We start from the raw sequence: 25190 nt of genomic DNA on the forward strand, positions 1-25190 counted from the left end.
TCCTTGAGTGTTCAGCCTGCTGCAGAGGAGGAAGGAACCATTGTCTTCCTGTGCAGTTACCTTCATCTACAGTCCCCCCTCAGACCCCAGATCTGCCCCCCAGACTCCAGACCTGCCCCCCTCAGACCCCAGATCTGCCCCCCTCAGACCCCAGATCTGCCCCCTTCAGGCTCCAGATCTGCCCCCCAGACCCCAGATCTGCCCCCCTCAGACCCCAGATCTGCCCCTCTCAGACACCAGATCTGCCCCCTCAGACCCCAGATCTGCCCCCCTCAGACACCAGATCTGCCCCTCTTCAGACCCCAGATCTGCCCCCTTCAGACCCCAGATCTGCCCCCTCAGACCCCAGATCTGCCCCCCCAGACCCCAGATGTGCCCCCCTCAGACCCAGATCTGCCCCCTTCAGACCCCAGATCTGCCCCCCCTCAGACCCCAGATCTGCCCCCCTTCAGACCCCAGATCTGCCCCCTCAGACCCCAGATCTGTCACGCTATTTTGGATGAGACACATGTCGTTGTTGAAGGTGAGTTTGGGACGTGGGTTATCCAGTCAGTTTCGGTATCACATTTTTTGGGGGGTTTCATGATTGCTCGGTGGGGGCAGTCAGAGGTAAAACAGGCAAATGTGTTGTATGAATAAAAAATGGGAAGCGGTACAACAGGGGCAAAATCTATGGGAGTCCAGCCCGTATGTACAGTCTAGCGGAGGATAGTAAACTGTCACAAATCACTACCGGCATGGAGGGCAGATATTACTAGCTTGCCTTTTAAAACCTGTGGGACATGTTCCTTATAAGAAATATACGAGAGTCTTGAGGATGTTATCAAACACTACCACCTATTTGGTGGTTTAATATGGGTAACCAGTCTACGACATACCAGCTGGATGTGTTAACCACTATGCAGTTTGAGACAGTGGGATGACAAACATTATTATTGATTCAGTCTTGCTATAGGAGTAGTAGACATATAGGATTATCTGAAGGGCTGGTTTACATTTCAATGCCTGAGTCCTAGATCTTAGTGTATTTTGGTATGTGACTGGGTCCCACGCTTGGTTAGATATTACTCTTCTCCTCTTTTATTTTTATTTTCTTTGACAGTATCAAAACTAAGTTACAAAAGGAGCCAAGACTCTGGACCTCCGGCTGTGTGTGTACACAGAGACGCTATTCTTAGAAGATCTTCCTGTTGGGAGTACCTCCATTTATTCAAGGTATTTTGTCCTGCCCTAAGTCCTTAAATGGGAATTTTTTAACCACTGTATAAAAGGAGGCCTTAGTCTAATAAAATCCTTGGAAAAATTGTCGATTTCTAGGCGGAAACCCGATGGTACGACAAGTCAAGTCAAGTCAAGTCATAGAATTTATATAGCGCACTACATACCCAGAGGGTTTCAAGGAGCTTAGGAAGGGGAGGAGGATTACTTGTCAAATATCCACGTTTTAAGTTGCTTTCTGAATGCTAGGTGGTTCTAGGTAAGGCGAAGGTAAGCGGGGAGTGAGTTCCATGTTTTAGCAGCCAGGTAAGAAAAGGATCTGCCTCCCATGGTGGTCTTGTTGATGCGAGGTACAGTGGCGAGGGCTTGGCTGGAAGAACGTAGTTGGCGGGAGGGGGTGTAGAAGGACAGTCGTGAGTTGAGGCATTCTGGACCGATGTCGTAGAGTGATTTGTGTGCGTGGGTAAGCAGTCGGAAAGTGATCCTCTTGTTGACGGGTAGCCAGTGGAGGTCTTTAAGGTGACCAGAGATGTGTTTGTTGCGTGGGATGTCTAATATGAGTCTGGCTGAGGCGTTTTGGATTCGTTGGAGTTTCTTCTGGAGTTTTGCGTTAGTACCTGCGTAGAGGGTGTTTCCGTAGTCCAGTCGGCTCGTGACCAGAGCGTGGGTGACTGTTTTCCTTGTTTCGGAGGGGATCCAGCGAAATGTTTTTCTGAGCATGCGAAGAATGTTGAAGCAGGAAGAGGATACGGCGCTGACTTGTCTGTTCATTGAGAGTGAAGAATCCAGGATGACGCCTAGGTTCCGTGCGTGGTCTGTCGGGATGGGTGCTTTTCCGAGGGCTTCCGGCCACCAGGAGTCGTCCCATGCAGAGGGGGATGTACCTAGGATGAGGACTTCTGTTTTGTCTGAGTTCAGTTTCAGACGGCTTTGTTTCATCCATTCGGCAACTTCTTTCATTCCTTCGTGTAGGTTAGTTTTGGCGGTGCTGGGGTCGTTGGTGAGAGAAAGGATCAGTTGAGTGTCATCCGCGTAAGAGATGATGTTGAGGTTGTGTTGGCGTGCGATGGCCGCGAGGGGGCTCATGTATATGTTGAAGAGGGTGGGACTGAGTGAGGATCCTTGTGGTACGCCGCAGATGACTTCAGAGGCCTCGGACCTGAATGGTGGAAGGCGGACTCTCTGGGTTCTTCCGGTGAGGAACGAGGTGATCCAATCAAGTGCTTTTCCTTGGATTCCGATGTTATTGAGGCGTTGTAAAAGGGTGCTGTGGCAGACTGTGTCGAATGCTGCAGAGAGGTCAAGGAGGATGAGGGCGACTGTGTCTCCATTGTCCAGTAGAGTTCGAATGTCGTCTGTTGCTGCGATGAGGGCGGTCTCAGTGCTGTGTTTTGCTCGGAAGCCAGATTGTGAGGGGTCGAGGGATTTGTTGGCTTCGAGGAAGGCGGCGAGCTGGTTGTTGACAGCTTTCTCAATGACTTTGGCCGGGAATGGAAGAAGCGAGATGGGGCGGTAATTTTTGAGTTCGGTGGGGTCCGCTGTGGGTTTTTTCAGAAGGGCGGTGAGTTCAGCGTGTTTCCAGTCTTCCGGGAAGGTGGCGGAGTTGAAGGAGCAGTTGATGACGTCTCGGAGGTGCGGTGCTATGACGGAGTCTGCTTTGTTGAAGATGTGGTGAGGACATGGGTCTGTGGGGGATCCTGAGTGGATGGAATTCATCAGGTGGATGGTGTCCTCAGAGGAGATTGGGTTCCAGTCGTTAAGGGTGTTCACGGGGGGGAGATGATCAGCAAATGGTAGGGTGGGTTGGTTTCCGGGTTGGTTGTCAAAGCTGTTGTGGATGTCTGCAATCTTGTTGTGGAAAAATGAGGCTAGGGAGTCGCAGAGGGCTTGAGAGGGGGTGATGTCGTTGGAGTTGGCCGAGGGATTGGAAAATTCCTTGACGATGTTGAAAAGTTCCTTGCTGTTGTGGGCGTTGTTGTCAAGTCGATCCTTGAATGCTGTTTTCTTGGCTTTTCGGATTAGTTGGTGGTGAGTGCGTGTGGCGTTTTTGAAGGCGTCCTTGGTGCTGGTGGTAGGGTCTTTTTTCCAGGCCTTTTCAAGGGAGCGGCAGAGTTTCTTGGACTTCTTGAGATCATCGTTGAACCATGAGGCCTTCTTGCTGCCAGGTTTGTTTTGACGTTTTTTCAGTGGTGCTAAGGTGTCAGCGGTGTTGGATAACCATAGGGTGAGGTTGGCGGCGGCTTCGTTAGCGTTAGAAGAGAGGGCTGGGGTGTTTTGAAGGAGTGATGCGGAGATTTGGTCCGTGGTGATTTTGTTCCAGTTTCTTTGCAGGGTAGGTTGGAGGTGGATGCTGGGTTTTGGTTTGTTGTAGGTGAAGTGAACGCAGCTGTGGTCAGTCCAGAGGAGGTCCGTGGTGTGGCTGAAGGAGACATGGTTGCTGGATGTGAAGATGGGGTCGAGTGTGTGACCTGCGATGTGGGTGGGGGAGGTGACTAGTTGTTTAAGTCCGAGGTTGGCGAGGTTGTCCAAGAGGGTGGTGGTGTTGCGGTCGTTGATCTTTTCAAGGTGAAAGTTGAGGTCTCCCAGAAGGATGTAGTCTTTGGAGGGGAGCGCGTGTGGGGTGATGAAGTCCGTGATGTCTTCACTGAATTTTGCGCGGGGTCCTGGTGGTCTGTAGAGGAGGGTGCCTCTGAGTGTGGTTTTGGGGTCGATGTGGATCTGGAAGTGAAGATGTTCGGAGTTGGCGAGGTTGGCGTCAGAGCTGGTTGAGATGCGGATTGATTTCTTATGGACGATCGCGATTCCTCCTCCTGTGTGGCTGGTGCGGTCTTTGCGAGTGATCTTATAGTCTTCAGGGATGGCAATGGTGATGTCTGGTGCGGAGGAAGCATTCATCCATGTTTCCGTAAGGAAGGCGATGTCCGGAGAAATGGTGTCTAGTAGATTCCACAGGTCAATGGCGTGCCTGTGGACCGATCGGGTGTTGAGAAGGATGCATTGTAGGTGGTTGGGGTCGGGAATCTGTGGTGTGGTCGTAGCGGAGATGTTGTCGGTGCCGCTGAATTTGCAGGAGAAGCAGGAGAAAGGTCCATGGGTTTGTCCAGGGCCGGCTTGGACGCAGGTGGGAGCGCGACCGGGGTTAAGGGCTAGGAGGGAGGGGGCATCGTAGGTAATGCGGGGGGGCTGGGCATTGCGTGGACCAGGGGGTCTGACGCTGGGCGCGGTCCAGGCGCAGACGGGCGTAGACGGGCTTACCTTTGGCGCACCTTCGGCGCGGCCGAAGCGCGTGGACGCTGCGCGTGGGGGCATTGGCCATAAATGGATGGTGGAGGGGGCGGAGCGTGGGAGGGGCCGCTGGGAGGCGGTCTCGGGGAGGTAGAGGCGGGCCAGGAGAGCTGAAAACAACAACAAGTTGGAGGCGGGCTGCTTGAAAATGAAACCGGGGCACAGTCCGAGTTAAGCCTGAGCTATTGCCACAAAAATAAACACCACTGGTGGGACCGGCCAGAAGCGCTATTAAAATTAATGCCAGGCAGCTCGCATGTAATTGCACAATCTAAATGCGTGCAGAAGCGCTATGTTATATCGTATGTGCAGCAGCCAGCAGCAGATAGTTCAGTGCAGGAGCGCAGAATTCAGACAATGCTAGCAGCGCTATGTGGAGTAATAATGAGCAGTTAACGATACCAGCGCTGCTTCCAGGTTCGAGGGAAGGAGGGGAGCGACCGTGCAGGAGCGAGTCAAACTCATATCAAAGATGCCAAACTCATATCAAAGGAACTATGGGAAAAGAAATATAATATTGTTGGTAAGAAAGCTGTCTCTTGAAGGGTGAGATGGGTTATAAGTAGGTTTAAAATTATCTGACCGTGATAGATCACCTCCTTCTCCCGGCTAGGAACCAGGCAGACCTTTGAACGTTTACAGAGCATTGGGGCACACTAACCTTTAAGTGATGAGCAGTGTGCTCTTCTCCCTGCTAGGAGCCAGGCAGACCTTTGAACGTTTACAGAGTACTGGGGCACACTAACCTTTAAGTGATGAGCAGTGTGCTCTTCTCCCTGCTCGGAACCAGGCAGACCTTTGAACGTTTACAGAGTATTGGGGCACACTAACCTTTAAGTGATGAGCAGTGTGCTCTTCTCCCTGCTAGGAACCAGGCAGCCCTTTGAACGTTTACAGAGTATTGGGGCACACTAACCTTTAAGTGATGAGCAGTGTGCTCTTCTCCCTGCTAGGAACCAGGCAGACCTTTGAACGTTTACAGAGTATTGGGGCACACTAACCTTTAAGTGATGAGCAGTGTGCTCTTCTCCCTGCTAGGAACCAGGCAGACCTTTGAACGTTTACAGAGTATTGGGGCACACTAACCTTTAAGTGATGAGCAGTGTGCTCTTCTCCCTGCTAGGAGCCAGGCAGACCTTTGAACGTTTACAGAGTATTGGGGCACACTAACCTTTAAGTGATGAGCAGTGTGCTCTTCTCCCTGCTAGGAACCAGGCAGCCCTTTGAACGTTTACAGAGTATTGGGGCACACTAACCTTTAAGTGATGAGCAGTGTGCTCTTCTCCCTGCTAGGAACCAGGCAGACCTTTTGAACGTTTACAGAGTATTGGGGCACACTAACCTGTAAGTGATGAGCAGTGTGCTCTTCTCCGTGCTAGGAACCAGGCAGACCTTTGAACGTTTACAGAGTATTGGGGCACACTAACCTTTAAGTGATGAGCAGTGTGCTCTTCTCCCTGCTAGGAACCAGGCAGACCTTTGAACGTTTACAGAGTATTGGGGCACACTAACCTTTGGGTGATGAGCAGTGTGCTCTTCTCCCTGCTAGGAACCAGGCAGACCTTTGAACGTTTACAGAGTATTGGGGCACACTAACCTTTAAGTGATGAGCAGTGTGCTCTTCTCCCTGCTAGGAACCAGGCCGGCCTTTGAACGTTTACAGAGTATTGGGGCACACTAACCTTTAAGTGATGAGCAGTGTGCTCTTCTCCGTGCTAGGAACCAGGCAGACCTTTGAACGTTTACAGAGTATTGGGGCACACTAACCTTTGGGTGATGAGCAGTGTGCTCTTCTCCCAGCTAGGAACCAGGCAGACCTTTGAACGTTTACAGAGTATTGGGGACACTAACCTTTAAGTGATGAGCAGTGTGCTCTTCTCCCTGCTAGGAACCAGGCAGACCTTTGAACGTTTACAGAGTATTGGGGCACACTAACCTTTAAGTGATGAGCAGTGTGCTCTTTGATACATAATACATTACAGTGAGTATCTGAGGACAAATGGAGTAAGCTCTTGGTTTTCCCCCCTTTGCTTTTTTATAACTCTAGGGATTATGGTGGCACAGACTAACAATTTGTGTTTTATTGTGTGCCTAGTGAGCCTTATAGGATAACCACATTAGGATGAACTTGATGTTTGATGACACTATCTTTTCTGGGTATAAGGTGGCACGTGTGTACTGTATCACACTTTGCATGTGTTCGGTCCAATCAATGTCTATATATAAAGAGTTTGTGTCGCCTTGGGCTAGTAACCGGTGGACTTTTCCATAAATGTTTTTTCCAGCTCTTCCCAGGGTGTTTGAGAACTTTTTGGTGTGATAATCTGCGGGTCCTGATGAAGGTGGCCTTATTATATGCTTATTTTTGTTTAAATATCTTTATTGGTATTTTCTGATTTTATCATACCTGGCATCATAGTTTTATACAGTACTTTCTGTTGCCCACCGCAAATTATATAAACCCTGTGACATTCAATAGTGCAAGTGTCAACAATGAGAACATAAAACCAACACTGCAGTCCTGCTGCCAGATACATGCATTATGTTGGACACATATGGAAAAATCTCATTGTGCTATTACTCGCCGGTGCTGCTACTTCATGGTCTATGAATCAGAAACAAGGCCATACATAGCATAATCCTTACATATCTTATCGGGGCCAGTACTACAATATCTGATGTACATTCTATCCTAACACACAAAAATAACCTGTTGTTCAGACTTGAACAACAATATGAGGGAAATAATATAGATTGGCATTTCGCAGTAGGTAGTCACTCGTGGATACCAATAAGACCTGTACCTCCAATAATCATATAATTAAAACTGAAACGTACAGTACTACTAACTGCCATCTTATCTATGTAAGTCAGGTTGCCGTTGCATATCTGAGCATAATGATTCATTATCTGCACCTTGTTATCTTTTGGCTCGCCTATGCAGGGGCTAAACAAAGGCATATGCCTACGTACAGCCATAAAGACAACGGCTAGCACCTCCCCTCCCAAAAGTGTGCAGGACCTTGATGGTTACTACTGATGTACCAGGGATCTTATGAATACGTGATTGTCAATCAATCAATCAATACATTTATAGAGCGCGCTACTCACCCGTGAGGGTCTCAAGGCGCTGAAGGGGGCAGGGGGGTCACTAACTGCTCGAATAGCCAGGTCTTGAGGTGTCTCCTGAAGGTGAGATGGTCCTGGGTCAGTCGTAGGTGTGCCGGGAGGGAGTTCCATGTTTTGGCTGCCAGGTAGGAAAACGATCTTCCTCTGGTGGTGGTTCTGCGGATTCGTGGGACGGTGGCGAAGGTCGAGGTTGGCGTAGCAGAGCTGGCGGGTGGAGTTATAGAATGAGAGGCGGCTGTTGAGGTATTCAAGGCCTTTGTCGTGGAGCGCATTGTGTGTGTGGATGAGGAGCCTGAACGTGATCCTCTTGTTGATGGGGAGCCAGTGCAGGTTTCTCAGGTGGGCGGATACGTGGCTGTGGCGGGGTATGTCGAGTATGAGTCGTGCGGAGGCGTTCTGTATGCGCTGTAGTCGTTTCTGAAGTTTGGCTGTGGTTCCTTCGTATAGGGTGTTTCCGTAGTCTAGTCGGCTGGTAATGAGGGCTTGGGTGACGGTCTTTCTGGTTTTGGTGGGGATCCACCAGAAGATTTTTCGGAGCATGCGCAGGGTGTTGAAGCAAGATGATGAGACTTGCTTGGTCATCGTGAGGGAGGAGTCCAGGATGAATCCCAGGTTGCGTGCGTGGTCCGTGGGTGTTGGTGCGGAGCCCAGTGCTGTGGGCCACCAGGTGTCTTCCCAAGCCGATGGGGATTGTCCTAGGATAAGGACCTCCGTCTTGTCTGAGTTCAGTTTCAGGAGACTCAGCTTCATCCATTCTGCGACGTCTTTCATTCCGTCCTGGAGGTTGGTTTTGGCTGTGGCTGGGTCTTTGGTGAGGGAGAGTATCAGTTGGGTGTCGTCGGCGTAAGAGATGATGTTGATGTTGTGTTTGCGTGCGATGACAGCGAGGGAGCTCATGTAGATATTGAAGAGGGTTGGGCTGAGCGAGGAGCCTTGGGGTGCGCCGCAGATGATCTTGTTGGCTTCTGAGCGGAAGGGAAGGAGGCGAACTCTCTGGGTTCTGTCATAGAGGAATGAGGTAATCCAGTCTAGGGCCTTTCCTTGGATCCCGGTGTGGAAGAGGCAGGTTATTAGGGTGCGATGGCAGATGGTGTCGAAGGCTGCCGAGAGGTCTAGGAGGATGAGAGCGATTGTTTCTCCTTTGTCCATAATGGTCCTGATGTCGTCTGTGGCTGCGTTGAGGGCGGTCTCGGTGCTGTGGTTGGCTCGAAATCCGGACTGGCATGGGTAGAGCGAGTTGTTTGCCTCGAGGAACGCAGTCAGCTGTTTGTTGACAGTCTTCTCGATGACTTTAGCCGGGAAGGGAAGAAGAGAGATGGGGCGGAAGTTCTTGAGGTCTATGGGGTCTGCTGTAGGTTTCTTTAGGAGGGCGTGGATTTCTGCATGCTTCCAGCTCTCAGGGAAAGTGGCTGACGTGAAGGATTTGTTTATGACGTTCCAGAGATGGGGTGCGATGATGGTGTCGGCTTTGTTGAAGATATGGTGGGGGCATTGTTCAGAGGGGGAGCCGGAGTGGATGGAGTTCATGACGTTGGTGGTGTCTTCGGTGCTGGTGGGGATCCATGCGCTGAAGGTGTTGGTGGGGGTTGTTGGTTCGGTGACTGGAGGTGGAGTGTGGGGTCCGAAGCTGTTGTGTATATCTACGATCTTCCGGTGGAAGAACGTTGCAAGGGAGTTGCAGAGGTCTTGCGACGGTGTGATGTCGTTGTTGCTGGCGCTGGGGTTGGAAAGCTCTTTGACGATGTTGAAGAGTTCCTTGCTGTTGTGGGTGTTGTTGTCCAGCGGCTCTTTGAACGATGTCTTTTTGGTGGTGCGGATCAGCTGGATGGTGTTCGCGAGTGGCATTCTTGAGGGCTGTCATGTTTTCTGTTGTCCGTTCTTGGCACCAGGTTTTTTCGAGGGTGCGGCAGGATTTCTTTGAGTCTTTGAGGGCATCTGTGAACCACGGGGTTTTCCTGTTTCTGGTTTTGCCTGGGTGGTTCTTCAGTGGAGCGAGGTCGTTGGCGCATTTGGTAATCCACTGTCAGAGGTAGTGGGCATCGAAGTTGATGTCGGCGGTGTCAGTTGGCGGGTTCTGTTTCAGTGATGCGAGTAGCTGGTCTGTGGTGATTTTGCTCCAGCATCTGCTGGGGATGTGTTGCGTGCGGTGGTGGGATGTAGTCTTTTTGAAGGTGAAGTGGATGCATCTGTGGTCGGTCCAGTGTAGTCCGGTGGAGTGGCTGAAGGAGACGTGGTTGCTGGCGGAGAAGATGGGATCAAGCATGTGGCTAGCGAGGTGGGTGGGGGTGTTCACCAGTTGTTTGAGTCCAAGGTTGGCAAGGTTGTCGAGCAGGGTGGTGGAGTTGTTGTCGTCTTTTTTCTCCAGGTGGAAGTTCAGGTCCCCTAAGAGGATGTATTCGGGTGAGGCTAGGGCGTGCGGGGTGATGAAGTCGGCGATGGTTTCGCTGAATTGTGTGCGTGGGCCCGGGGGTCTGTAGATGAGCTTTTCTCTGAGGGTGGTCTTGAGGTCGGTGTGAATCTGGAAGTGTAAGTGTTCGGCGGCAGGGAGTGTGTCTTCGGCGTTGGTCGTGATGTTGATGGTGTTTTTGTAGATGATGGCGATTCCTCCTCCGGTTTGCTTGATGCGGTCCTTCCGGATGATCTTGTAGCCGTCCGGGATGGCTATGGCGATGTCGGGGGCCGAGGAAGCGTTCATCCAGGTTTCCGTGAGGAAGGCGACGTCTGGTGCTGTTGTGTCGAGGAGGTCCCAGATTTCGATGGCGTGCTTGTGGAGGGAGCGGGTGTTGAGGAGGATGCACTTGAGGTGGTTGTTGTTGATGTTAGGTCCGGGCGGTGGTCTGCAGGTTCGGAGGCAGGTGAATTTGCAGGCTTGACAGGTGAAGGTTCCGTGTGTTCGCTTCGGGGTGGCTTGGTAGCAGGCGCGTGGTCGTCCGATGTTGAGTGCATTGAGGGCGGCGGTGTCGTATCTCAGTCGAGGTCCTCTGCTCCGTCCGGGGCCAGGGGTTCTGGCGTTGGACGCGGTCCAGGCGCGGACAGGGGCAGACGGGCTTGCTTTAGCCAGCGGCGCGCCCGCTACACGGCCTCCATATGAGGGGCTGTGGGAGGGAGGAGCAGCTGAGAGGCAGGAGTGGGTTGGCGAATGGGAACAGCGGGGGCGGGGCTGCAGGGGCACAGTGGCGGGAAAATAGCACAGAGGGAGGTGGGGGGGAGAAAGGGCACAGAAGCAAAAAATGGGGAAGGGGGCTCAAGGGCACAGAAAGCAAAAACGAAGGGAAGGGGGCACAGGACACAGAAGCAAAAAACAAGGGAAGTGGGGGCTCAAGGGCACAGAAAGCAAAAACGAAGGGAGGGGGGCACAGGGCACAGAAGCAAAACGAGGGAACGGGGCTCAAGGACACAACACAGCAGTACAGGGGAAAAAGCGAGATGCAGTTGGCAAGGGTTCACGCAGCAACAGGCAGCGGGAGCAGGCTACAGCAGGCTACAGCGTCACTGGAGGTCCGTGTGGCGGCTGGGGGGCAGCCTACCTGTGGACAGGACAAGGGTCTGCATGTCTGGGCACAACATTGTCCTGTAATCATGACACTGGGTACTATCATGTCTATTGCAGATCAACAGGTTGCACACCTTCATCGTTCACCGCGGCACCGCTTCAAAGGGCAGCTAGCATAGAGTCCCAGTCCTGCGCTATAGGGTATTTACGTTGCCGTTTCCTCCCTGTGTAGCGCCGTGCTCTCCGCCTGTGCCCATGTTACAAGTGAACTTTTCCAGCCAACCATCTCTGGTGGCTCTGCATGTTTCCATTTTTTGGTTATTAGTCGTTTTGCCGTGATTAAACCCAGATCCCGGAATCTTGAGGTGATTTTATTGTGTTTTGATCTGGCATAGAGTCCTAAAAGGCAAATCTCCCAAGACAGCGGTAAGGGCGTGCCTGTGCATAAGGATAGTGTAGTAACTACCCCCGCCAATATTGCTGCAGGGATGGGCAGGCCCAAAGCATATGTAGTAAATCCGCGTCTGGTTGTTAGCAGGATGGACATGCAGAGGTGGCAATGTGGCAATATCTATTTATCTTATCAGGCGAGAGATACGTCCTCTGGAAGATAAACGTCTGTATAAGTTTGAATCTGGAGTTTCTTCGTATGTGCCTGGAGCTTGCTAACACAGCATCCCATTCCTTATCAGTCCATGGCCGACCTCTATCTGTTTCCCAACTAACACGAAGTCGCAACATGGGCTTGAGTGTGTGCATGAGGAGCGCTTCCACTAACCAGTGCACCACATGGGAGCCTTCCCCCATTACATGCAGGTATTGAAGTAGCAAGTGTGCCTGTGGTTCCACCGTTAAGTCCCTCCAGACAGCTGATAGTGCTTTCAGAATGGAGGCATGTAAAAGGAATTGACCTGCCGGCAACCCAGCGTCTTCAGCTAGTGTCGCAAACGGCAATAGCCCACCGTCGCTGCAAAGATCACCCAGCGTGGTCAAACCCGCAGCGTGCCAGATCATCAGAGCTGTTTCTGATGTACCCAGCCTGCCACGTTATGTACCGAGCAGTGGAAATATAGGGGCATATGGGAGGGTCGCATGGGTGATATATAAGCTTCTCCTATAACATTGTATTGCCAATCCGAGATGTAGTTGTTTTGGCCTTGGAAGTTTCGCAACGGGGTGAAACAGATGGCAGATCTGAGAGTGGGTCCAGGGCCGTGCCATGGCCGCCGTGTCCTCCAGATTCTGACCAGCAAGCCATTTTTTTGCCCATTGGAGTTGGGCAACCAAATAATACAGTTCCATATTAGGACAGCCAGTCCTCCCCGACCAGTGTGAGCGTGCAATTTCCACAGAGCCATTCGCGGCCTCCCGTTATTCCATATGAAATCCCGGAGGAGCTATTCTAACTCTCGATAGCTTGGGCGGAACATAGAGTGGGAGATTTGAAAAATAATACAGCAGCTTAGGCAACACAATAATTTTCAACAGCGCATTACGACTCATAACGTTTAGGGGAAGTGTCTTCCAGAAGCGCACCAGAGCCCAGAGTGCCGAGATTGCTCTCATCAGGTTACCCTCAAACAGGTCGTCAGGCATCCGATATACAAAGATCCCAAGGTATCTAAACGTGGTGGGGTATCATGCGAGAGGTGAGCCATTTAAGATCACAGCTTCCTCTGCTGTGGCAGCGCTGAAGGGATACATCTCTGACTTGGTCCAGTTAACCCGGAGTCCAGACATTTCCTCAAAAGGTCTCAGTATATCTGCAATGGACGTCGGGATCACAGTGATATCCCGAAGATATAATAATAGGTCATCCGCGTACAGGGAAATAGTATGTAGCCCATCCCCTAACGGAATGCCTCATGCCTCCCCATCTCCTCGGAGCATCATCACCAGTGGCTCCATTGCTAGGGAGAATAGCAACGGGAACAAGGGACAGCCCTGGCATGTCCCACGTCTCACCCTGATTGGGTCCGAGATCAACCTACAGGTGCGGACTCGGTCAGTGGGGAGCTGATACAATAGGTGAACCATATTTAAAAAGTGATCTCCCAGTTCAAATGTGCCTAAGACTGCCGCCAGATAAGGCCATTCCAGAGAGTCAAAGGCTTTCTCCAGGTCAAGAACTAAGCAACCCGACCTAGGCTAACTATGCATTGCATATTGCTGTATCCTAAAAAATCTACGAATATTAAGAGAAGTGCACCGGACTGGAACAAACCCGTTTTGGTCAGAGTGTACCAATGTTTTCACTACGGGAGATTGACGCCTTGCCAATAGTGATGCAAAAACTTTGTAGTCAGTGTTGAGGAGTGCTAATGGGCGATAAGAGCCCAATCTTCCAATGTAACCTTTTAATGGCAGACAGCAGCACACACAGAGGTCAAGGGTACTTACCCGAAACGCGTTTGGCAAAACATGGACAATCTTGCAAGCTAAGAGGAAGGTGTTTTAATCTGCAGTCTGCCCAATAAAAGGATAAACCGACATCGTGTGTGGCTCCTTCACTTTTGAGCACCTTCTTGTGGAATATATATGGCCTACTCCTTCCAGGAAGGCGCCCCACTGCAAACATGCAGGTCGGCGCCTAGAAACTTGAAAGTTGCGTGGGGAACGGCGTGTCCGTTTGGGGTGAGGCAAAAAATAATGCAGAGCTTAACACCACCTACAAAAGCTGCTTAATGAACTTTTCTAACAATCTAATTTTGGGAAGTATGAGCGGCATTCACTATGGTTGTGATAAGGCGTGACTTTAAAAATCAAACTCAAGTGCGACAACAGTTGTTGCCATTCTTCCATGCTGCCAGTGTTTGGCGAAACATGGACAATATTGCAAGCTAAGAGGGTGATGTTTTAATCTGCAGAATGCCCAATAATGGTGTCAGTCAGGCCCCTGTAATGTAACGAAGGCTGTTTTTAAAATTACAACTTTGGCATCAAATTAGTGCACAGAGGCAGACACTACAGGGCTGGCTGCTTATCTAGAAAGCCCTTTTAGGGTAGTTTGGGTGACGAGATTTGGATGTTGATGAATGTTTGTGGTAGCGGTGTTAGACGCTGTCCAAGATGCTGATTGTGCTAACCCAGGAGTGGTGCAAGTTAACAAGGACTTCACAGATGGTCTCCCCTGGGACTGGTGCTTAAGTGCTGAGATGTTTGGGTGTGCTCAAGTGGCGGCAGAGCTAGCTGTGACTCTGGGTATGGTTGTGAGACCCGATTCTTTTGTGCTGCTTGGTAAGCCGAGATCGTGCTTGTTGAATATTCAACCAATATTAGTGCTGATATCCGAATTGCTGATCTGCCGGAAGTTATGATGCTGCCGACAGTTGCGTGTCTGCTAAAAGTGATTGCGTGACTGGTGGATCTATAAAGCCAAATAAGAGAAAGTTATCTTCCGACACCGCAGTCTTCGTGACTGAGACCAGTAACACTGAAGACTCTGAGACTCACAGCAGTAATTTCTCCTTTCAGAGCGTTATTGCTGCAGATGGAGTGAAGCCAAGAAGTAAGCACATTACTAAGGTATGAACAAAGATTAATGTTTTTCATTTGTATTAACTGTTCCTCTTTTGCAGCATTTGAAAATGCATTTTCTAGTTGTGATGCTTTTTGTTGAGTTTTTTCTTGTAGGCTGTTACCTTTGTTTTAAAGGGAAAGATGTTGTAGTGTGTGACCTTAATGCTGCAGTTTGCATTTCATTACCATCATTTGCTTACCCTGGAGAATCTCCAGGGTGTAGGAGGTTTGCTGTTCAAGAGTTCTTTCTTCAGCTTCTGGGCAGTTGTCGCCCTGTGGCGATCTGTGGTCCTGTTTCTCTGCTCTTCTTGTAGCAGCTCCTATCAGAGCTTCATCCTCCCGCCAACGATAATAAGATGTCAGGCATCACCCAGCACACAACACAGCCTATGTTGGGCTACGTCTATCTGCTCGGCGCAGTTAGAGCGAGGATAAAGTTATCCGGACCTATCAGGCTGTGAATGTAATCTAAGGGCTTAAGATGAAATGAAGAGCTTACCTCCTTCCTGAGTGGCTCCAGACTGCTGTGTGCAGACCCGAGCTGGCAGTACCCGGGAGTATCCATGCATAAATCAGATTATATTATAAGTAAACTGCAACACAGCGGCAGGCAGCACCCTTCCATCGAGTAGGATTTCTCATAGTGTTTTATTTCCTGGCACATTAAAAGGAGATAGTCTTTTAACTGGCAGAAGAACAACACTGACCATAAATTTCCTGGCACCGTCTTTAAAATGACGTTCACATTAGGAATGGCATTTTGTTCTGCTGGAATAATAGCACAAGTTATCTTGTACTCTGCTATGATGTTGCACAGATCTTTGGCTGCAATGCATTCCATGTTTCATTCAAACATGCTTTCTACAGAGCGCATACATGATTTGCTGCTGTAGACAAATAATGCTCATGTGTACTTCAGAATTTCTCTTTCAGCTCTTCATAGTAAAACCTTTCATTTTTTGACCCAATCATTTGGCAGAAACATAACTTAGTACCATTAGTTGTGATGGGGAACATTCATGTGTGGTTAGGACTAGCTCGACCAGAGTGCCTGCTGACTTGGAGGAGCATGGAGTTGACCACCTTGCCTGGTCCGGTGTGGAACCAAGCCAGCGATGCTTTGCTGAAGGCTTGTTTGCCCTGATAGCTGGTCAACAGTTTTAGAAGGAGGAGGCGAAGAGCTGGCTGAGTGTGCCATGAGGCTGGCAGTTCAGTACATCCCTGAGAAGTGAGCTTTGAGTCATGTAGTGTTCCTCTTATACCACGTGCAATTCACCCTCTCCAAAGCCTCAGGAATACCTGAGTGTGAAGGTGGCTGATTCTGATTGGGTGCTTGATAGTTTTCCAGAAACTCATGTTCTTGATTGTTCATGTTTGTCAGTAGTTAATTAAATACGCCCTGGGGTTTTATCTCTTTAGTGACACAAGCTGTAATAAACGTTTCTTTGTTGTTGCAAAAAAATATGAACGGCTGACAAGCCTCTGTCTGTCAAAGAATGGAAGGGCTGGGGAACTGTCATTCATCTCACTGCTAAGCAGAGCAGTGTCATGCTTCATCCTCCGTCAGGCCTCTGATTTTGACCAACATCGCTTAGAACACTGGGACTTTAGAGACCATCCTTTTAACCCCTTCCATGCGGCCGCGATTCCCCTGGTGTGCTGTAAACAACACGAACAGGGGCGGGCCGTGACGAACCCCAGCCATCATCAGCACACGAGCACCGTAGTGCATGACGGCTAAGGGTTCGTCATCAGCATGGAAGGGGTTAATGAGAAAAACAAAACTACAAGTCCCATAAGCAATAGTGGTGAAAGGTGTCAGGCATGACCTGGGACAACATCCGATTCAGCACATCCAGTTCCATTTTTTAAGTATTTGAGACAATATTGAATTTATAACCTTTGCTTTTTTTGGTCATGAGTCACCAGAATACTAAAAACGTGTCTTTTATTTTGAAGGTCAATTAAGTAATGGTCACTTGGAAGCTCTGTTAATTCTTCAGTATTTGTCATTGATCTCCACATGTGGCTGGTTTCGGTCTGCTCCCTGCATCGTTCAAGATAACTCACACAGGTAAGGAGCTTATAGCAGCAACATGATAACCACATACTCGTCTGTAAGAAGTGCGCTTTGAGGCAGGTATCCGATCATTTTTGTGAAACAAGCAAGCGCCAATATCTGCTATTTACATTTGTTAAAATAAAACACAATCAAATCACAGTATACTGTTCTGGAGGGTCAGTCCCAGAGACATTATCTGTAACTGAACCCAGTCACCCTAGGAAGCATGTGCTTTTAAGACAAGTTGTGTTCACTCACCTGAAGGTGACATGCTTCATCATTGGGCTATACTCCTCACCAGGCCGGCGCTACAATGCCTGGCGGGCACCACAAGAGGGCACTTTGTTGGAGATCTTTTATTAAGTACGCCGGATGCGCATAGTAGGACAGAGGATGTTGTGTCATAAGATGTGAGATTGGTGAAAGTCTGAATATAAGATCAACTATCGAACAGTTGCTACAATATAGTTAATGTGATCTTCCTGGTCCATGTTGAGATTAAAAACAGTGGCAGAGAAATTGAGGAACTAATGGCCCCTATCACTGTGTGAAAGTGTCGATCACCTATGGACCTGCTGGTAAGCTGGGGTCTATACTTCAGGTCAACTTTTTAGTCATGGAGCAATCTGTTGGCATTTCATCAGGACCAAATATGGGAAAATGGGTAAATGTGACCTAATCTTCTCCACAGCGTGAGGAGCTCTGTAACTCAAAGCCCTGCACCGTGCATAGGTGATAAGGTGCCTAGTACCATCTTACTGCCACAGGTGAGCGCTGTCTAACAAAGTGCACTAGATACGGTAACCCTCCTAAAATTCAGGACATACTGACTGTTGGACCCGGCCCTTTAGGCAGGTTCACCCAAGACTTTTTGCTTTTTCCTAGCCTGGTTCTGGAACCTGGTGGTGGTGATTTTAGGCCTCTGCGCACTTTTTCGCTGTGGTACAGTGTAAAGTGCTTGAGCTCTCTGTGTATGTGTGGTGAGTGACCTGCCCTCCCATAGGAATGAATGGGGAATATGTATGGCCATGGTAGTTCCTGATGTGTGGGGAGTGCAGGGGCGAGTTTGGTATGAGAGAACTCGTGAGACTGAATGCTGCGAAATGGTATATGCGGCATGAATGTGTCTAGTCTAGAAGTGCCACTTTTAGAAGTTGGTATATTTGTGTAATTTGTGTCTGGCGTGTGATTGGCTTGTGAGCCTGGTCCAGGAGTGCCTGGGCCTGCTTGTGGATTGACTGTCTGGTTTGAGGGTGACAGGGGCTGGAGAGCCCAGGAGGTTGTCTGAGTCAGCCCATGGATGAAAGGCAGCATCTGCTGCCAGGGAAGTGGGAGGAGATGGCACCTGATAGTGAAGGGCTGTGCCTGCCTGACTACAAAGCTGGCTCCACCTCCTGCTGGGCGACTGTCACCTCTGTCCCTGATACTGACAGGACTTCCCTATAACCAGTTCTAGCTGGTTCTCACACTGAGACTTCAAAGACTTCAAAGACTTTTCACTGTATAAGAAGGGGCTGTGTCCCCTTCCAAAATGTTCTTGTTTCTGACTTGAATCTACCAGGGGCGGGAGCTGCCCAGCCCCTGGATGCCTGGAGGACTTCTGGGGGACCCCTCTGCCTGTCCGGAAGGATGGGGGACTTTGCTTTACCCTGGAGGGACTTTGCTGTATCCCCTGGAAGACTTTACTGGACTTTGGATGTCCTTATAGCACTGGGGGCGCTGTAGATTGATTCTTAGCGCTGATAGCCCTTTATTCTTTATCCGGGGATTGAGGGCGCGTTTTCTTGCCCCTTTAGCGCTTTGGAGCGCTTTATCTTGCCCAAGCGCTTAATAGCGCTTTTATTTTTATGTTTATTTATCTCGAGGGAGCCCACCCCTCGGATAATGATTGCCCGCCTGCCTGCCTAAAGCGGGGCCGCTGCGCTGCCCGCAGCGACCCGGAAGTGGTTGGCCGGCTGGCCAATTGGAGCGCGGCTGGCCGGAAGTCCCGCCCCTGAGGCCGCAGCACGAGGGAAGAAGGCGCCCAAGAGATGGCGGCCGGTGCCGCCGGTGCGGGGCTCCCATTGCTGTGGGAGAGCCCCGCAGGCACCAGCCAGCCGTGAGGAGAGAGCGGAGGGGGCACGGGGCACATTGTCGGTGCCCGCCCCCACCGCCAGTGAAGCTGCCGAGAGAGAAGATGGCGGCCGTTGCGGGGCTCCCGTGACCAAGAGGGAGCCCCGAGAGAAGGAGTGTGGCCGGCTGCTGGGGATCCCGTGTGCAGAGGGAGCACCGAGTGAGGAAGCTGAGCGGCCGAGAGAGGAGACGCGCTGCTCCCCCGCCGGAAGAAGCCCCAGTGAAGACGCCGCCTCACAGCAGGTATCTGGTGAGTGCGGGCGTCTCGGGCGGGGGGGGTCTCCAATGGAAATGTAGAGCGGCCCGGTCTGGCAGCGGGCCGCTTCCCGTTGTAGGGGCGCATTTTTCGCAATGTAGAGCCCAGAGAGGCTCATGGGCATAGTTGGAGCAGCAGGGCGGCCCCGGTTGGCAGAGGGTCGCCCCAACGTGAAGTAGAGCCCAGGGAGACTCTGAGGGGGCATGTCTTGAGAGCCCCCAAGGGGCTCAGGGCCCAGATTGTGTTAAGAGCCCCGGAGGCTCTAGGGGGCAGTTGGAATTACGAGCCCAGCGAGGCTCGAGGGGCCATTGTCTGCAGAGCCAGAGGGCTCCAACGGCCATATCTAGTTTAGCGCCTCTGTGGCTCCAACGTTTAGGCCATGTATGGTGTCCAGAGCCTGTGTGGCTCCAGCGTGGCGCAGTTGCGCCTAAGGGCCAGTGAGGGCCCTGGCGCAGTTTTGAAGTTCCCCAGCTGCCCAGCAATTAGTGGGCAGCTGCACCGTTTAGGTTTTGGGATGATTCCAGGTACCCAGCAAGTAGTGGGCACCTGCTACGTTTAGGCTTGTGCTTGGACTGGCGCTGCATGGCAGCGCCCCCTGACATTGAGACTCAGGGCGTCTGAGCCCCAATAAGGCCAGTTGGCCTAGGGACTGCCACAGGTGGCTGCTTATGTAAGTTATGCGCAATGTGATTTCTATGTTTTTAATAGTAATTGCCTACTGTGTGTTTTTGTGCTATTGTGTTGTTCTGGCACCTCTGAATGTTTTGAGGCATCATGTGTCTTTCTTTCCATGCGCTGCACCTCTGAATGTTTTAGGCATCATGTGTCTTCTTGCGCTGCACCCCTGAATGTATTTTATTGCATCATGTGCTTTATTCTTAACACCTCTGAATGTTTTAGGCATCATGTGTTTCTCTTTATTACTCCTCTGAATGTGTTTTATGCTTCATGGGTAATGTGCTCTTGTGTAGACCCCTAAATGTATTTTATTCTTAGGTGGTTGTCCTTTTTAGTACAGGTGGTCCTAGTAAGGTCCTGGTTCCTGTTACCAGTCGATACCGGTTGTGATCTGTGTGATTACCATTTTATGTTTATTATTTCTTATTCTAGAAGTACTATATCTGATTCTGACAGTGGCCCATGTGGCCCTGTCTTATAAATAATCCCTTATGAATGTTGGCCGTGCCAGTTGGCACAATGTGCATGTGTGATTTTTATCTGATGTGTTTTTACTATACAAAAGTTATTTTAATATAACCTTGTGTGGAGTCTCTTTTGTGGTGTGCCTAGTATGTTGTTGCTGCTGTGCGCTGGCGCAAATGCTTTACACATTGCCTCCGAGTTTAGCCTTACTGCTTGTGCCAAGCTACCAAGGGGGTGAGCAGGGGTTATCTTGGCGTGTGACTTCCTTGCCCTGACTAGAATGGTGGTTTCTGCCTAGCTTTGGCGTCAGCCTTAGCCAACCGGAAATAGCCAGTTCTAACATTGTTGGTCAGCGGTGCGGATTTGGACTTGTGTTTACGCAGTGCCACAGCGACAACTGGCTACATTACAAAACTCCGCAATTTTTTTCAGATAGTCACATGGTTGGGATTATTGCTTTTGATTTTTGTTTTTCCTCAGAGTGTCATTTTCAAATGTGTTTCTGCGCTTTATGTTTAGTGGCAGATGAGAGAAAGTGACAGGGCGGGACGCCAGTAGAGGGGGAGGTTCCCATAGCTTAAGAATCCCTTGCTGGGTCCAGTGCCCAATCCCTGTTCCTGTCCCCATGTGTGTGTGGGGGTAGATAGGAGAGAGAATGGGTGTGGAGGAGAAATGGCTAGCTCAGGAGGGTGGTTGTTCCCTGAGTGTAGTGTGTGTGTCTGGATTCCCCAGTGTGGTAGGATCCAGTGGTGGCAGCTTAATAGTGTCCAGTTTATTTGTTCCCCGCCCCGCCCCCAGAGTTTGGTACCTGTGTCACGTGTGGTCAGGTTGAGGAATCAGGGGTGGTAGAAACTGCCTTACCTGTCCGAGGGGGGGGTTGTGTGTGAATGAGTGTTGTGTTGAACTGGAGGAGTTGGTGTGAGTTTTTTTTTAAGGAGCTTGCACGTGAGGTGTACCTCTGGTGGTGTGCAGGAGGTCCTGCAGAGGAACTGGACAGGAAGGTGGATGTCTGGCGGTGTGCTAGATGTCTTGCAGAGGCATTAGGGAGTGGTTCTAAAAGGAGTGGCTTGTGTATCTGATGATCTAGTGAAGGGGAAGAGGTTCATGTGTAACCCAGCTAGGTCCGAGTAGTATGGTAGGGGTGTAGGGGCTCACGCCCTGTCTCAGTGGAGGGGGAGTGAGTGTGGGACGGTGTGTCCCACGTTGGCCCGAAATCCTATCTCAGGGCCTGGAGGGTTCCCTAAGGGAGCGCCAGGTCAGGGACCTAAGCTGTACATAGGTCATTTGAGGAGGATCTTCCTGTGTCTGGAGGACGGGGACTGTCTGTAACCAGAACTCCGGCGGTCCTAGTGTTGGGCAGTACCACTCCTAAGTGGAGGGTGCAGAAGTCCTGGCTCGCTGAGCATTTGACCGTCTAGAGTGCTTGACCATTTATGGGGCCTCTGGAGGTCGTTCCCCGAGGAGGGGGGAAAGCCAGGTTGGGGTTGTGGCCTGACCTGGAAGGAGTACTGAAGGAAAGTGTGTCACTGATACGCCGCTGGCGTGTGCTCTGTCTAGCCTGGGACATACTGAGACTTACCCTGTGATAGGGAGTACTGGAGGAGAGTGTGTCGCTGATACGCCGCTGGCGTGTGCTCTGTCTAGCCTGAGACATACTGGGCCTGTAGTCATGGAACTAGAAGGGGGTGCAGAGGGACGGTGTCCTTACTTCTGACCCCGGTGCAACCTGAGGGTTTAGATCTTAGGTTGGGAGATTAGGAAACTTCTAGATCAAGAGGAATCTCCGCCAAAGTGGATCAGCTGAAGAGACTGAGGGGGCTGCCCTTGCTGTGTATTCTGGGGCTCACCTGCAGTTTGTTGTTTCCACTAAGGTAAAGGAAAGAGGACTTTGCTGTGTGCTGTGTCCCCCCACCTGCTTGAAGAGGAACTGTGCTGTGTGCTTTGTACCTCAAAAGTGAAATAGTTTCCAGGTGGTAGACCAGTGATGGAGTGAGGTCCTGATCTGGTAGGAGAATTGTGTTCTGGTGAGTGCTTCTCTGTGAGGGTGAGGAAACCCAGAAGTAGAGGTAGGGTGGGGCATTCTTGCCCGTGACCTCTGGTCAGCCTAGGGGTGTGGACCCTAGGTTGTTGGATCAGTGGTAGTTGTAGCTACACTGAGAGAGAGTGGAGAATGGCTATTGTGTGCCAGGGTTACTACCCCCCCGCTCTGTGGATTGGTGAGGACCTGTGATATTTAAATGGCCTATGGCCTGGTCTTGGCTGTGGATGACTAGTCAGTACCAGTGGGGTATCCTAGTTGTGTCAGAGAGTTCTTGTTTGGAGGAAACCATGTAGGTTCAGAGTGGCGAAAAACCGGAGGGTGTCCCTGCTGTGCGGGTCCGTGTCCGTGTTTTGTCGCCCAAATCAAGGAAGCCCATCAGTGGAGTGATTGGTCTACCCTGCGTTTTGGCTGGAAGGGGGTTGTGTTGGACCCGGCCCTTTAGGCAGGTTCACCCGAGACTTTTTGCTTTTTCCTAGCCTGGTTCTGGAACCTGGTGGTGGTGATTTTAGGCCTCTGCTCACTTTTTCACTGTGTTACAGTGTAAAGTGCTTGAGCTGTCTGTGTATGTGTGGTGAGTGACCTGCCCTCCCATAGGAATGAATGGGGAATATGTATGGCCATGGTTGTTCCTGATGTGTGGGGAGTGCAGGGGCAAGTTTGGTATGAGAGAACTCGTGAGACTGAATGCTGCGAAATTGTATATGCGGCATGAATGTGTCTAGTCTAGAAGTGCCACTTTTAGAAGTTGGTATATTTGTGTAATTTGTGTCTGGCGTGTGATTGGCTGGTGAGCCTGGTCCAGGAGTGCCTGGGCCTGCTCGTGGATTGACTGTCTGGTTTGAGGGTGACAGGGGCTGGAGAGCCCAGGAGGTTGTCTGAGTCAGCCCATGGATGAAAGGCAGCATCTGCTGCCAGGGAAGTGGGAGGAGATGGCACCTGATAGTGAAGGGCTGTGCCTGCCTGACTACAAAGCTGGCTCCACCTCCCGCTGGGCGACTGTCACCTCTGTCCCTGATACTGACAGGACTTCCCTATAACCAGTTCTAGCTGGTTCTCACACTGAGACTTCAAAGACTTCAAAGACTTTTCACTGTATAAGAAGGGGCTGTGTCCCCTTCCAAAATGTTCTTGTTTCTGACTTGGATCTACCAGGGGCGGGCGCTGCCCAGCCCCTGGATGACTGGAGGACTTCTGGGGGACCCCTCTGCCTGTCCGGAAGGATGGGGGACTTTGCTTTACCCTGGAGGGACTTTGCTGTATCCCCTGGAAGACTTTACTGGACTTTGGATGTCCTTATAGCGCTGGGGGCGCTGTAGATTGGTTCTTAGCGCTGATAGCGCTTTATTCTTAATCCGGGGCTTGAGGGCGCGTGTTCTTGCCCCTTTAGCGCTTTGGAGCGCTTTATCTTGCCCAAGCGCTTAATAGCGCTTTTATTTTCATGTTTATTTATCTTGAGGGAGCCCACCCCTCGGATAATGATTGCCCGCCTGCCTGCCTAAAGCGGGGCCGCTGCGCTGCCCGCAGCGACCCGGAAGTGGTTGGCCGGCTGGCCAATTGGAGCGCGGCTGGCCGGAAGTCCCGCCCCTGAGGCCGCAGCACGAGGGAAGAAGGCGCCCGAGAGATGGCGGCCGGTGCCGCCGGTGCGGGGCTCCTATTGCTGTGGGAGAGCCCCGCAGGCACCAGCCAGCCGTGAGGAGAGAGTGGAGGGGGCGCGGGGCACATTGCTGGTGCCCGCCCCCACCGCCAGTGAAGCTGCAGAGAGAGAAGATGGCGGCCATTGCGGGGCTCCCGTGACCAAGAGGGAGCCCCGAGAGAAGGAGTGTGGCCGGCTGCTGGGGCTACCGTGTGCAGAGGGAGCCCCGAGTGAGGAAGCTGAGCGGCCGAGAGAGGAGAAGCGCTGCTCCCCCGCCAGAAGAAGCCCCAGTGAAGGCGCCGCCTCACAGCAGGTATCCGGTGAGTGCGGGCGTCTCGGGCGGGGGGGTCTCCAATGGAAATGTAGAGCGGCCCCGTCTGGCAGCGGGCCGCTTACCGTTGTAGGGGCGCATTTTTCGCAATGTAGAGCCCAGAGAGGCTCATGGGCATAGTTGGAGCAGCAGGATGGCCCCGGTTGGCAGCGGGTCGCCCCAACGTGAAGTAGAGCCCCAGGAGACTCTGAGGGGGCATGTCTTGAGAGCCCCCAAGGGGCTCAGGGCCCAGATTGTGTTAAGAGCCACGGAGGCTCTAGGGGGCAGTTGGAATTACGAGCCCAGCGAGGCTCGAGGGGCCATTGTCTGCAGAGCCAGAGGGCTCCAACGGCCATATCTAGTTTAGCGCCTCTGTGGCTCCAACGTTTAGGCCATGTATGGTGTCCAGAGCCTGTGTGGCTCCAGCGTGGCGCAGTTGCGCCTAATGGCCAGTGAGGGCCCTGGCGCAGTTTTGAAGTTCCCCAGCTGCCCAGCAATTAGTGGGCAGCTGCACCGTTTAGGTTTTGGGATGATTCCAGGTGCCCAGCAAGTAGTGGGCACCTGCTACGTTTAGGCTTGTGCTTGGACTGGTGCTGCATGGCAGCGCCCCCTGACATTGAGACTCAGGGCGACTGAGCCCCAACAAGGCCAGTTGGCCTAGGGACTGCCACAGGTGGTGGCTTATGTAAGTTATGCGCAGTGTGATTTCTATGTTTTTAATAGTAATTGCCTACTGTGTGTTTTTGTGCTATTGTGTTGTTCTGGCACCTCTGAATGTTTTTAGGCATCATGTGTCTTTCTTTCCATGCGCTGCACCTCTGAATGTTTTAGGCATCATGTGTCTTCTTGCGCTGCACCCCTGAATGTATTTTATTGCATCATGTGCTTTATTCTTAACACCTCTGAATGTTTTAGGCATCATGTGTTTCTCTTTATTACTCCTCTGAATGTGTTTCATGCATCATGGGTAATGTGTTCTTGTGTAGACC

General features: G+C 51.2%; 1 long non-coding RNA gene across 1 annotated transcript; it reads left to right on the top strand.

Annotated features, from left to right (window-relative positions):
- Positions 1 to 1100: 1100 nt before the first annotated feature.
- LOC147737650 (uncharacterized) lies at positions 1101 to 16720 on the top strand. The gene is made up of 3 exons (XR_015299339.1): positions 1101 to 1215; positions 14600 to 14650; positions 16604 to 16720. It is a non-coding gene; the product is annotated as an uncharacterized LOC147737650 (long non-coding RNA).
- Positions 16721 to 25190: the final 8470 nt, after the last annotated feature.

Source organism: Lissotriton vulgaris, chromosome 1_1, assembly GCF_964263255.1.
Source record: "Lissotriton vulgaris chromosome 1_1, aLisVul1.2, whole genome shotgun sequence".
NCBI lineage: Eukaryota > Metazoa > Chordata > Amphibia > Caudata > Salamandridae > Lissotriton > Lissotriton vulgaris.